This window comes from Hemibagrus wyckioides, linkage group LG09 (genome assembly GCF_019097595.1).
Source record: "Hemibagrus wyckioides isolate EC202008001 linkage group LG09, SWU_Hwy_1.0, whole genome shotgun sequence".
Lineage (NCBI taxonomy): Eukaryota > Metazoa > Chordata > Actinopteri > Siluriformes > Bagridae > Hemibagrus > Hemibagrus wyckioides.
Window position 1 is genome coordinate 1360306 of NC_080718.1, and position 12585 is coordinate 1372890.

At 38.1% G+C, this 12585-nt stretch overlaps 1 long non-coding RNA gene and 2 other non-coding genes across 3 annotated transcripts; 2 read left to right on the forward strand and 1 right to left on the reverse strand.

The window, feature by feature from the left end:
* The first annotated feature begins 1108 nt into the window (after positions 1–1108).
* trnay-gua (transfer RNA tyrosine (anticodon GUA)) lies at positions 1109–1197 on the forward strand. The gene is given in 2 exon segments: positions 1109–1145; positions 1162–1197. It is a non-coding gene; the product is annotated as a tRNA-Tyr (tRNA).
* Positions 1198–1287: 90 nt separating this feature from the next.
* trnae-cuc (transfer RNA glutamic acid (anticodon CUC)) lies at positions 1288–1359 on the reverse strand. Its single transcript has one exon. It is a non-coding gene; the product is annotated as a tRNA-Glu (tRNA).
* Positions 1360–2439: 1080 nt separating this feature from the next.
* LOC131358829 (uncharacterized) lies at positions 2440–3652 on the forward strand. The gene is made up of 3 exons (XR_009205701.1): positions 2440–3132; positions 3231–3296; positions 3427–3652. It is a non-coding gene; the product is annotated as an uncharacterized LOC131358829 (long non-coding RNA).
* Positions 3653–12585: the final 8933 nt, after the last annotated feature.

Sequence of the window (12585 nt, forward strand, 5' to 3'; positions counted from 1 at the left end):
TTCAACCACCTGTGCCACGTCAACCACGTACATACATTAGGTGAAGGCCGACACTTGCAGAAAGTGTGGTTGTTCTAGGACATCAGCAACTGGACATAGCCAAGACAAGGCCAGAATTTATTGTCCAGTGACAGAGATGATGACAGAACAACAGTTGCTCAAAAAAATAAAGAAAATATAGATATGTTGCATATAGCACTTGTATTCTTACAAAGTTACATGTATTTTATATTTAAATATCTGATGTTTAAATAATATTTTTCTGTTGTCTTGTCTTGCACTGTCTTTTGTCTTGCACTGTTTGCACCATGTTGCACACGATGTACTTTATGAAGCTAGGACAGCTTACTTTCCGTCCTTAGCTCTGTGTTTTGTAATTATGTTATGTTGTTTATGTAGCACCAGGGTCCTGGAGAAACATGGTCTCATTTCACTGTGTACTGCATCAGCTATATGTGGTCAAAAGGACAATAAAAGATTCTTGACCTGACTTGAATGTATTCTTTGTTTTATCATTATAAGTTTATTTAGGTGTGTGCTTCAACATATATATTTAATAATATAAATATTGGTAGGTTTTTGTTTTAATTAAAAAAATTACAAAACAGGTGCATATAAATCACACGTGGCACTCTGTCTCTCCTTTGCTTTCTTTCTTTTCTTCTCTCTTCTCTCTTTTCTTCCTTCCCCTCCTTCCCCATTTTTTTCCTTTCTTCCCCACCCGAAGCAGACTATTGAACTTTGGCGCAGCTAGTAGAGCGGTGGACTGTAGGTGCTTACAAATGAACATCCTTAGGTTGCCGTTTCAAATCCGGCTCGAAGGATGGCGTTTACCAGCCTCCGGGAAGCACGCCGTTTGTGTGCGCATTAGGTCCTCTCTGTATTTACTTAGTTTAAGTCAACGCACCGGCGAGGGCGGCCATGCGTAGAAACCTGAGATTGCAAACGGGATTGTAAAGTTTGTCGGTGAAGAAGACAAGCACGTTTATAGGCCCCAGTAAATCTGGCCTAGCGCCCCTGAAACCGCTGCGCTATGTGGCTCGTAACAGACAAAATCGCCAGGGGTCCCGTTTGCCAGGTCGCTGCCAAAAGACAGCTCTGAGCCCTCCCTTCGATAGCTCAGCTGGTAGAGCGGAGGACTGTAGGTGCTTACGAATGGACATCCTTAGGTCGCTGGTTCAAATCCGGCTCGAAGGACAGCTTTTACCAGCCTCCGGGAAGCACGCCGTTTCAGTGTGTCAGCTTCTTGCGGCCGCTAGCTCTGGCCGGGCGCGCAAAAGAGCTCGTTTCCCTGACCGGGAATCGAACCCGGGCCGCGGCGGTGAGAGCGCCGAATCCTAGCCACTAGACCACCAGGGAGACACAGACAGGTGTGTGGGCCTCGTGCGGCTGGGTGCAGCACCCAGGATTGGCCTCTAGTGCCGATTTACGCCAATTCCAGATGAGTTACACCTGAGGAAACAGCAGTTTAAACAAATTTGCTTTAACGTCAACAGAATGTCTGCACAGACTGTCTCAAAAGACTTAAAAGAGGTCCCACCTCTCAGCTGCAGGGTCACAAGTTTGCAGTCTGTCCGGAGTCCCCGTGCGTGTACACCCGGTGTTCTCCGGTTTCCTCTCACCTCCAAAAGACATGCCAGTAGGTGGATCAGCTGAAACAAATTGCTATTAGGTATGAGCGAGTGCGTGAATGTGTTTGCACAGTGATGAGCTGGCGAGCCATACGGGGTGTACTGCTCACCGATCAGGTCTAGACAAGAACAGGTATTTCTGTCCTATGGAAAAGCTTTGACATGCAGCGAAGCACGCAAACGTTCAAATCTGAAGGTTTTGGCCCATCGCTTTTGAGGTGCCTGGTGGACAGCGTGAAACCCTGTGCGATAGATAGATAGATAGATAGATAGATAGATAGATAGACTGACTCAACTTCATTGTCATTGCAGAGTGCAGGTACATAGCAATGAAATGCTGTTTAGCATCTACCAGAAGTGCAAATAGTAGAAATTCTGCCAATGAACAGGTGCAGATAAATATGTAAATATGTACATCGATAAATAAGGCTATGTCAGAGTGTGCATAGAGAAGTATGTGCAAGTAATATTTACAGTAGATAAAGTGACAGGTGTAATTATAATTGAGCTAAAAATGTGTGCATTATGTAAAATGTATGTACAACAGTAACAGATAATATACATATATTATATAGTATGTATAAATATAGTATATGTAAATGTATATAAATAGATAGACAAATAGATAATACTAGGTGTAATCTATGAAATGGACAATATGTACAATAATTATATTATAACAGAATGTACAACAGAATGTTTAACAGTGAAAAATATTATATTAACAGAATGTACAGAGTGGAGCAGAACTGTAAAGTGGTAAGTGTAGAAAGACATGAGTGTCCTAGCGGTGTAGTGTAGAGTTCAGTAGATTTATGGCTGAAGGAAAAAAACTGGCCCTAAACCTACTGGTTCTGGTGAGGATGGACCTGTATCTCCTCCTGGATGGAAGGTTGAACAGTTTGTGACTCGGGTGGGAGGAGTCTTTGATTATTTTGTGTGTTCTGCGCAGACATCTACTGTGGTGAAGAGACCCAATGGCAGGTAGTTGGGTGCCGATGATGCGTTGGGCGGTTTTCACAACCCTTTGCAGAGATTTCTTTTCACACATCGTGGAGCTGCCATGCCACACTGTGATGCAGCTCATCAAGATGCTCTCAATGATGCAGCGGTAAAAGTTGGTCAGGATCTTGGGGGATAGGTGAACTTTCTTCAGTCTCCTTAGGAAGTAAAGACGCTGTTGTGCCTTCCGAACCAGAGTTGAGGTGTTCAGATGCCAGGACAGATCCTCAGAGATGTGGACACCCAGGAACTTAAAGCTGGAGACACGCTCTACTTCAGACCCGTTGATGTAAATAGGGGAGTAAAACTTACAAGGTCTCTCTCTCTCTCTCTCTCTCTCTCTGTCTCTCTACCTATCTACTAATTAATAAACTTGGCCATTTTAATGTTGTAGATTTAACAGAAAATATTAGTTGTAATTGAACTTACATGAAACTCATTTATTGCAGAACCTGTGGATTTGCAGGGAGAATCATCAGATACTCCCTCAGTCCTCCAGGTAGGTGTCAGTAAAATATTTCAACTACATCTGAAACATGTAGGCTGCTTTTGTCTAAGGGTGTGTGTGTGTGTGTGTGTGTGTGCGTGTGCGTTAAGGTTGTTGAGCCAATCCTGCCGCTGCTGCCCACAGAAACTCACTCCACATCTTCAGCTGTTGTTCTGGTAACCAAACCTGTCATTTATTTACTAAATCTGATCGCTCGGTTTTACAAGTGACAGAATGTTTGAAAGTGTTAGTGTGAAACTGCTATGATAAAAAGCACTAATGATCTTCATGTTCTACTTTTCACAGCCCCTCAGTGCTGGTGAGCTGAACAGCACCTGCTGTAATGTTGACTACAACACTGCAGACTCCTCCATCTCCCAGTCTGGGGTATTGTACAGTGCTGTAGCTGAGATACAAACACACACACATCCTTCTTTACAAGTTCTAATGTTTAGTTTTGTTTCTTTATTTCTAGCAAGTGGACCTTAGGAGAGACATCCTCAGGTTTATAAGGAGTCCAGAGAGTCGTCTCTGCTGGCATGAAACTGCACACTGCTGGATGCTCGAGGTAATCACAGTATTTCTTACTCTCATGAAGAGGTTCCACTTTAACGATTATTAAAAGAGAACTTAAATGAAATGCGGTTGTAGATCTTGAGTTTCATCTAATTGTCGTTTGCAGGGATTCCCTTACCATAACAACTGTGAGGACAGTTTCCCTGGCATTCAGGTAAGGGGTTGTTCATTGTGTCATCACAAAATTGTGTTAATTGCAGTTACTAATGGTGTTTGTGTGTTTTAAGGTCGTTGAGCCAAACCTTCAGCTGCTTCCAAAAGAACATGACCAGGAATCTTCACCCATCCTTCTGGTAACCAAACCTTTCATTTATTTACTAAAGCTGATCACTGGATTTCACAGGGTTGTTCTGATTGTAAAGAAAGCGAGAGAATGTTACTTGTGTTATTATAAAATCGCTGTGATAGGAAGCAGTTATGTTCATCATGCTCTTCATTTCACAGAGGCTCGATGCTGGTGAGCTGATCAGCGCCTGGCAAAATATCCAGTTCCTCTCTGCACGCACCTTTACCTTCCTGTCTGGGGTATTCTACAGTGCTACAGCTGAGATACAAGCACACACATCCTTCTTTACAAGTTCTAATGTTTAGTTTGGTTTCTCTATTTCTAGGCAGTGGACGTTAAGGGATACTTCCTCGGGATGATAAGGGGTCCTGAGAGTCGTTTTTGCTGGTTTAAAACCACCAAGACGCGCTACTTCAACCAGCTGGTAATCACCATCGTTGTTACTCTGATGAAGAGAATTGATATTAATGATTATTAGATGAACACTTTTGTGAAGTAGATCTTGAGTTTCAGCTAATTGTCATTTGCAGGGATTCCCTTATTGAACCACCATCGAGGACCAGTTCACTGCCATACAGGTGAGGGATTATCTTTTGTGGCAGTTCATTTCCTGTAACCGGGTGGAAACCATCATCGAACCACTTGAGGATTATGTGGTAAATTTATTGCAATGTCATGAAGTCTGTATTGTAGATAGTAACTCTTGAAATTTTCTAAACATATGGGTCTAGAGTGTTAATTATTCTTTCTTTTTTTTTTTAAAATTTAACAGCGACCCTTGGTGTCCTGCACGTTCCTGCATGTGGCTAAAGATCAGGTCAGGTGAACATCTCCACCTGGGAGCAGGAGCAGGTTGACTCTCCCCACAGTGATTCAGAGGAACAGTACAACTCTGAGGTAATTCTGTGTTTCAGACCTGATGTGTATCTACATATGCTGCTATTCCCCTGAATGGGAGGCTGTAACATTTACTGTGTGAGTTTTAATGATTTATTGCTAATGTGTCTTTCAGGAGAGTGAGGAGAGCCTTAGCCAGGAGGAGATGGAGGTGCTCTTTACTTGGTACGATTATCTTCACAGTTTAATGGTATAAAGGTGTAATGTATGTTTAATACACTAAGCTTGTAAATCTTTTGTTTCTTAGGGACCATCTTACAGAGAGAGGGGTAACTGATATGTGATCCGTGAGGCGTTTGCTGTGAGTAAAACCTTTGTTTAGCTGCTGTTTTTACTCAGGTAAAGTCCACTCTGCTTTAATTTTCTATTGTGTGCTGTCTTATATTCAGATTCATCTTACCTGCATCGACAATCAGAACTTCTTGTTCGTTATGGGGAAGAAGATTGTGATGCGTCTGTCAGCAGTTAACAACCAGGTGACTTCAGAATGATGATAGACTGTTTCCTTGTGCAACATACTTTCAGTTACTGGGCTTGAAAATGATGCAGTTGTTAAATAAATGTGGTAATGAGTAATTAAGGAATAATAATTAAAATAACAAGCATCAAAAGCTAATTTTATAACAATCACACCCTTAGGATAACCCTAGGGCTCTGGGATATGAAGTAGTTGGACATTTGGTCCATGTAATACATCATCTTTGTATCTTTAGTAAAGTACTGGACATGCTGAGGCTTACATACTGCTTCATTTTAGGGTTTAAAATGAGTTTCCACGTTGAAAACTATAGCCAAAGTGATTATTTTGTTTGTTTGTTTTAACAGGATGCAGGTCGTGTACAGCTGGCCTACGAGGCTCTGATTCATTTCCTGAAGACTCCTTCTTATCAGGACTCGATTGCAGCAGAGCTCTCCAGGTCCTATGTAAGCTTATAAATGCTTGCGTAACATGACTAATGTTTAAATCTAAAAGATTTTGATGTGATTGAAAACAGGACTCCATTATGTAAAGCTAATTTCTTTTTGGAACTTTTCTTTTCTGTGCAGGTCCACCACTACAACTTCGTGGACATCTTTTTCGAGCTGCTTCTATTCGGCTACTTCACAAACAGCTCAATACCTGAGACAGTAAGAGTCTTATCAGGAGATTTAAAAGCCTTGCTTGAATGTAGTTTCAGAACCTGGTTTATTTCATCTCATTTTATTTTTCCATATTGTTAACCCTGATATGACATGGTATTAATGGAGCTTGTTGTCTTTCTTTCCTAAAGCTTAAGGGAGGATTCTTGGAGCGCATGTTTGCACTCATCAGCATGTGGGAGGTAGACATGTGGAAGCCTGCAGCAAGGACCTACTTTAAAGTGCTTATTGTAAGTGTCTAATATCTTCTGATGCTGTGATTCTCAGTATTGTATCCTAAACTCAGTGACACTGTGTTGGATTATGATAGTGATGATGTAATTTGTCTATAGGACCAGCTTACAGATCTTGCTGAAATGCTGTTTACTCAGCCCCCGGAGTTCTACCAAGACCCAGCAGCCTTATCCAGCAAACTGAGACCTTTCCTCAGACAATGTGTCCAGAAGATGATGGACATTTTGTGGAAGCTCTGAGCAATGTCCTTCCTTCTACCCAATTCCTCTTTTCTTCCTCTGTTCCATTTCTTTTCCCTCACTTCTTTTCTATACATTGTTCAAGCTCCCCACACGTAAGTAGAAATTAATTTTATTCTTATTTTTGATTAACTTAATATTAAAGTATTTTCTTTTCTTCTCTACAGGTCTGTACAGTAAACCCAGCACCCAAGGAGTAGTTTTAATATCCCTCATCCCTCATAGAGTGTCCCTTATCAATCTATCCCTCTATCCCTGTCTTTTTAGATAACAGTAAATAGTAATTAGTATAAATAGTAGCTGCAAATAATATTGTTGTAAATAAACTTATAGTTGTATAATGTTTATATAGTTTACTTTAATAAATGTTTTCATTTGCTCCTATTACCGTCTCATTCTGATTATTTTTAGTCATCAGTATGTCTGTATAATTTTCCTTTAAAAAGCAACACAACACTAAATGAACTTTTCACTTATATACAAATCTTTTTTAAAGAACTTCAGAAACTTTAAGGTTTACTAAAATGTGAAAAATGACAAATAACCAAACAAAATTCAGATATTTGTAGTCTTGGAAAGTTTGTTTTCAAAACATTTTGGGAATTGCACATTTATATTTAAGCATCCAGAGCACAGTTGTGTATAAAAAGTCTGAAATCTTTAGATAAAAATCTGAAAATCTAAATTGTAGAGGACTAAAAATGTGGATTTACAGTTTACACCAAATCACACCACTGTAGCACATCATTTATAATGCAGTTACTCTGAACTCTCAAGGTTACTCTTTAAGAAGAAATAGTTTATAATATCAGTAGTCTTTAAGGTGTTTTCCAAAATAAATAAATAAATAAAAATCCTGTTCACAAAAATCAAGGTTGGTTAGATTTTTAATATTAGTTAACATTAATAAAGCATGAGCTTCAGCATAATTAAACTGCACTTGATTTTTTAACAAAGTACATTAACACATGATTTAACTGACATTTATTGAAATGTTAATGAAATACACCTTCAGTGACTAATGTTTTATTCAACGACTAAAACAAGTCCTCATAAATTAGGGTATATTAAATACAGCATGTTGCTTAATGTTGATAAATGACTGAACTTTGGTCTCCACCTCAGTTCTGAATTTTACTAACAATGTGCATTAAAAGAAAACACACAAACTAATACTAGTCTTTGTTAGCATTGCTTATGGTGTATATTAATAGTGACATACATGGTTTGTTTATGTAAACTAATGTTAAATAATATCATTTAAGGGGACCATAAGGTAAAGCATTATTGATTGAGACATTTCCCATATGAGTAACATAGTTATTCTACCATAATTTAAATCATATCTAAGGCTGGGTTTGATTAGGAGTGGGATTATTAGATAGATGAATTCAGACCCTCGGTGTGAAACATCACCCCTGGACACAGGTGGACACAGTGTCCCTCATTTATTCAAGTGTAGGGTCGCTTGAGTTCAGACACCATTAGTCAGGTGTGACAGCATTAATCATACTGCAGAATTACTCTTCACTAAACAGCTTACGAGACAGATACCCCCTGCTGAAGAAATCTGTTTGCTTCACTTTTGTTCAGTCTGAATTCTTCAAATCTGTATTTGGCATACATTTCTTAAACCTGTTGTATTTTGCTGACATTTTAGGTCAGAAATTAAATAACTTCATGCTCAAGGGCAATGAATAAAAAATATGATAAATAAAGACAAATAAAAGTACTTGTGCACTGGAAGATCCCAGACCCAGATAAATTATTTCCTCTTGAAATCCATCTGTTTTAGTCCAGTATTTTCCCAGACCACTGCAACTATTACTACATAATAAAACACCAGCTGCAAACAAGTGGAGTATATTTTACAGCACCTATCAGTACAAGTTATTTTATAGTGGGTTGATTAGCCTCTCACTAATTTTGGTCACTGTTCAAAATCATGTTTTTTTCTTGGGCTTATGACCCAGGGACAGGTTTGCAGAAAATTACATACTTGTTTAGGACGTCTAGAAAGCAGCCATAATTTTTTTCTAATACCTAAACCACAAAGCACTAACTGGTATAAACAGGTATAAATAAGCACTAACCAGTATAAACCGGTATAAGACAGTATAAACCAGCACTAACTGGTATAAACCAGTATAAACCAGCACTAACTGGTATAAACCAGTATAAACCAGCACTAACCAGCACTAACTGGTATAAACCAGCACTAACCAGTATAAACCAGTATAAGCCAGTATAAACTAGTACTAACTGGTATAAACCAGTATAAACCAGCACTAAACCAGTATAAGCCAGTATAAACCAGCACTAACTGGTATAAACCAGTATGAACCAGCACTAACTAGTATAAACCAGCACTAACCAGTATAAACCAGTATAACCAGCACTAACCAGTATAAACCAATATAAACCAGCACTAACTATAACTATAAATAACTTATTCTATACCGTTTTGCCAGATCTAAAGGGCAGAAATATGAGGTGTGTCTGGGTTTATTTGATGTCCAGAGAATGCACTCATGGAAGATCATGTCTGATTATTTTTTAAGGCTTCATACAGAATCTATTCAGCTTCTGTTTCTGTTGACATGTGAGTCAGAATATAAAACACTCTTACAGCTGACAAGTGCATGAATTCTACACACTGTCTCAACACAGTAGTTTATAAAGGTTTAGGTCACAACAGAAGATGATTTTTACCTATTCATATTGTAAATACTGGGCTTTATGTAACTACAGTGATTGGTACAAGCCTCTGAAATGGCATGTTCCATTAAATATCTACACCAATACGAAGGTCATTGGAAATACCAAGATTGTGTGCACGTGTGCATGTGTACGCATGTTTGTCTAGACATGCTGGATGGGAGAGTATGTGATGATGGGATGAAATATTTTAGTTTGTATTGTTTCAGTTAGAACTCCATCACCATATCACACAAAAATAATAATAAACATAATTTATTTAGAGTAAGCGCTCTGTGTGCTGCCATTGTCCAGTAAAAAGTCCATTATGATTAACTCATGTTAATAATAAGAATATGAACAATAAAATAATTACAACACAGGACAGCTGTTCTAACTGTTAGATAAGCTTTATTTCAACTCCACTGATCAAAATGTTTGCTTACAGTTGCCTTTTAGTCCTACTGCCAACACGATTTTTCCATTTTCAGACAGTTCACATTTATCTATGACAAGAAGCAAGATATGCCACAAATGATCTAAAACCACACCATCAGACTGAGCTTTGTCCAGCAACTTCCATGTACATTAGTGTCTTAAAAATCAATTTCAGCCACAGCAGTATGTCAGAGCTTGAGATGCATTTCCTCAAAACACCTGGAATCAGTTATAAATGTTGCCTGCACAGACAAAACAAGGACATTTTAAGACACATTGAGGCCATTTCTGTCATAAATGAACACACTTAATACACTAGCCCTCAAAATAAGGAATGTACAAAACAGAAAAGAAATATATAAAAGGTGGACACTTTATAGCCTTGCTAAGGCCATAATAAAATATATAGTGGGGTCCAAATGTCTGAGACCACTAGGAATAATGCTTCTTTTTTGCATTTTTTTCTAGTTTAATACATTCATTTGTTTTGCAGATTATATTATTTGACAACCTGAAGTAAAATCTTTGAAATTTATGTAAGATGCCTTTCTGAGTTTCTAGCATTTAGCAAGTTGCCGTTTTTGCTTTAAATGAGTTTGTGCATTTGAGCTGCATGGACACCACAAGTTTATGCAAAACCTTACAAGCCATTTTAGATCAAATGCATCAGTGTCACTTGAACACATGCTTCAGTAAAAAAGATCAGACATGAGGAAAATCTCACCTTTAAATAGACACCTAGAAAGAGTACAGAATCTTAAATTAACTATTGTTTATTTTCTATATTTTAAAGAGGAAAAAATGCAGTTGAAGAAAAATCCCAGATTATTAATGTGGTCACAGAATTTTGAACTCCATGCGTAGATTTGTTGTTTTACCCGAGTTGGTTTCTTCAAGTCTTTTTGGTGATTGAATGAATCTGACATTTGACAAATTCAGCCTTTCAGCCTGTGAAAAAAAAACCCTGTGAGGGTGGACTAATGCAAATTTTGTTCGTCCAAAATTAAGAGATGACTAGAGCACAAGCCTCCATTTAAGAATATTGAGGATTAATAAGAGCTTAATCCTAGAAGGAAAACAATGTTTTCTACAAATAAAGTTTAAAAGCTTAGGTTTATTCTGATTCAGCTGATTTTTTTTCAGTGGACATAATCAATACATTTATCACATTACAATTATTTATGTGAGTAATAAACCATATAAACATACTGTGATAACACTTTACATTAAGGCTCTGTTAACTTACTTTATTTACTGCATTAGTTAACATTAAAGAAATGCTTATATGAAAGCTTATACCGTCTTTATAACAGATCACCTTAGACCCTGAATCTGTTCTTGGAGCTGGATTTGATTTGTATTGTGAAATGTGAACTGACAGAAACTTCTTAACAATTACTGGTATACTTATGAAGAACAATTTACTTTAAAATAAATAACAGAACTGTAGGATGGGAATAATGAGGATTTAAGTGTTTTAAACCTAAGTGCCAGAATCTCTTCACAGAGCTTTAACTATGCGGTATTTCAAGATAATCACAGCCACATACAGTGTGATGAGATGAAATAATAATTCTCTCGGACTCAATGTCTAAGACACATGTATGACATTTCATAGTGCTGACGAGACATATATAAAGTGCAACAGGAATAAGAAGCATGCAGGGAGGGGCTATGGGTAACAGTGGGGGTAAGTACACACATGGGTTCAAAGCTTTAAAGTGCAGTAATGCTTGTAAAAGTAACCTGAGATGAATGAAATTTAAAGTGACACAGTGTGTAGTAAGGTGTTAAGTCAGTAGTCTGTGTTATTCCTGCTGCCACCTCTGTATGATGGCCTTCTGCCTCTTTAAACAGCTGAGCACACAGACCTTCAGCCAAATATGGCAATTCTGTAAACTTTTACATTCATCCTGAAGGAAATTTCAGAGTGCTTTAAGTGAAGGAAAGTGTAGGGACAGGCCTTGTTTTCTTTCCACATCCTCCAGCTGAAATTAATCACCGGACCTAACTTATAAACACTGATTCAGATGTTTGAAACTGAAAAGTGTTTAAAAAAGAAAAGAAAAGAAAAGCTATTTATTATATACAAGAAGTACAAGTATAAAAACAAATTTCATTCATGTCATTTAATTCATTTATTATTTTATTTCATTAAGTGGTTACAGGCTGGTCTTCTTGTGAAAGTATATAAAGAGACTTAATGCTTTACTTCTATACTCTGTGGTACCTGTTAGTAAGTCTCCTGTATTAGGTCAATTCTCAATCTCACCACAGGATGGCAGTATCGGATACAGCTTATATAAAACAAGGGGAAACCTAGAACTACCTGACAATCATTAGATTATATATCCAACAGTGAGATTGATTTGTTGTGAGAAAGCCTAGTGCATAAATTGATTGAAATAATAAGTTGCTGAATTTTCTCAGGAACAGCCATCTAGTTAAATTCAGTGAATGTCAGATGATGTTTGTGTGTTGCCAGGTGTGTAGTTTTCAGACCAAACAATTATTTCAGGTCTTGTGTGTGGCACATGTTCCATAATCTTCTTGCCAAGTAAGAATGTCACTTTTGAGAGATACAAGTTCTTCTCTGCTGACCAGACACAAGGAGTTAGTTTTGACCAGTACCTTGTGGAACTGCACACACTGAGTAAGACTTGTGAATTTGGAGATTTTAGAGGCTCTGACACAGTGTATGTAAACTTCTGGTTTCAATGGTAAGTACCTGGGTGTTCATCTCAACTATAAACTGGACTGGACAGACAATTCCACTGCACTTTACAACAAAGGTCAGAGCAGATGGTACCTGCTGAGAAGACTCAGTTCCTTTGTAGTGCAGTGGGCAGTCCTCAAGATCTTTTTTGACTCTGTGGTAGTATCTGTCATTTTTATGTTTCTTTTTCAGCTGGGGCAGTGGCAATTCTGCTGCAGACAGGAAGAGACTGGATAAAATTA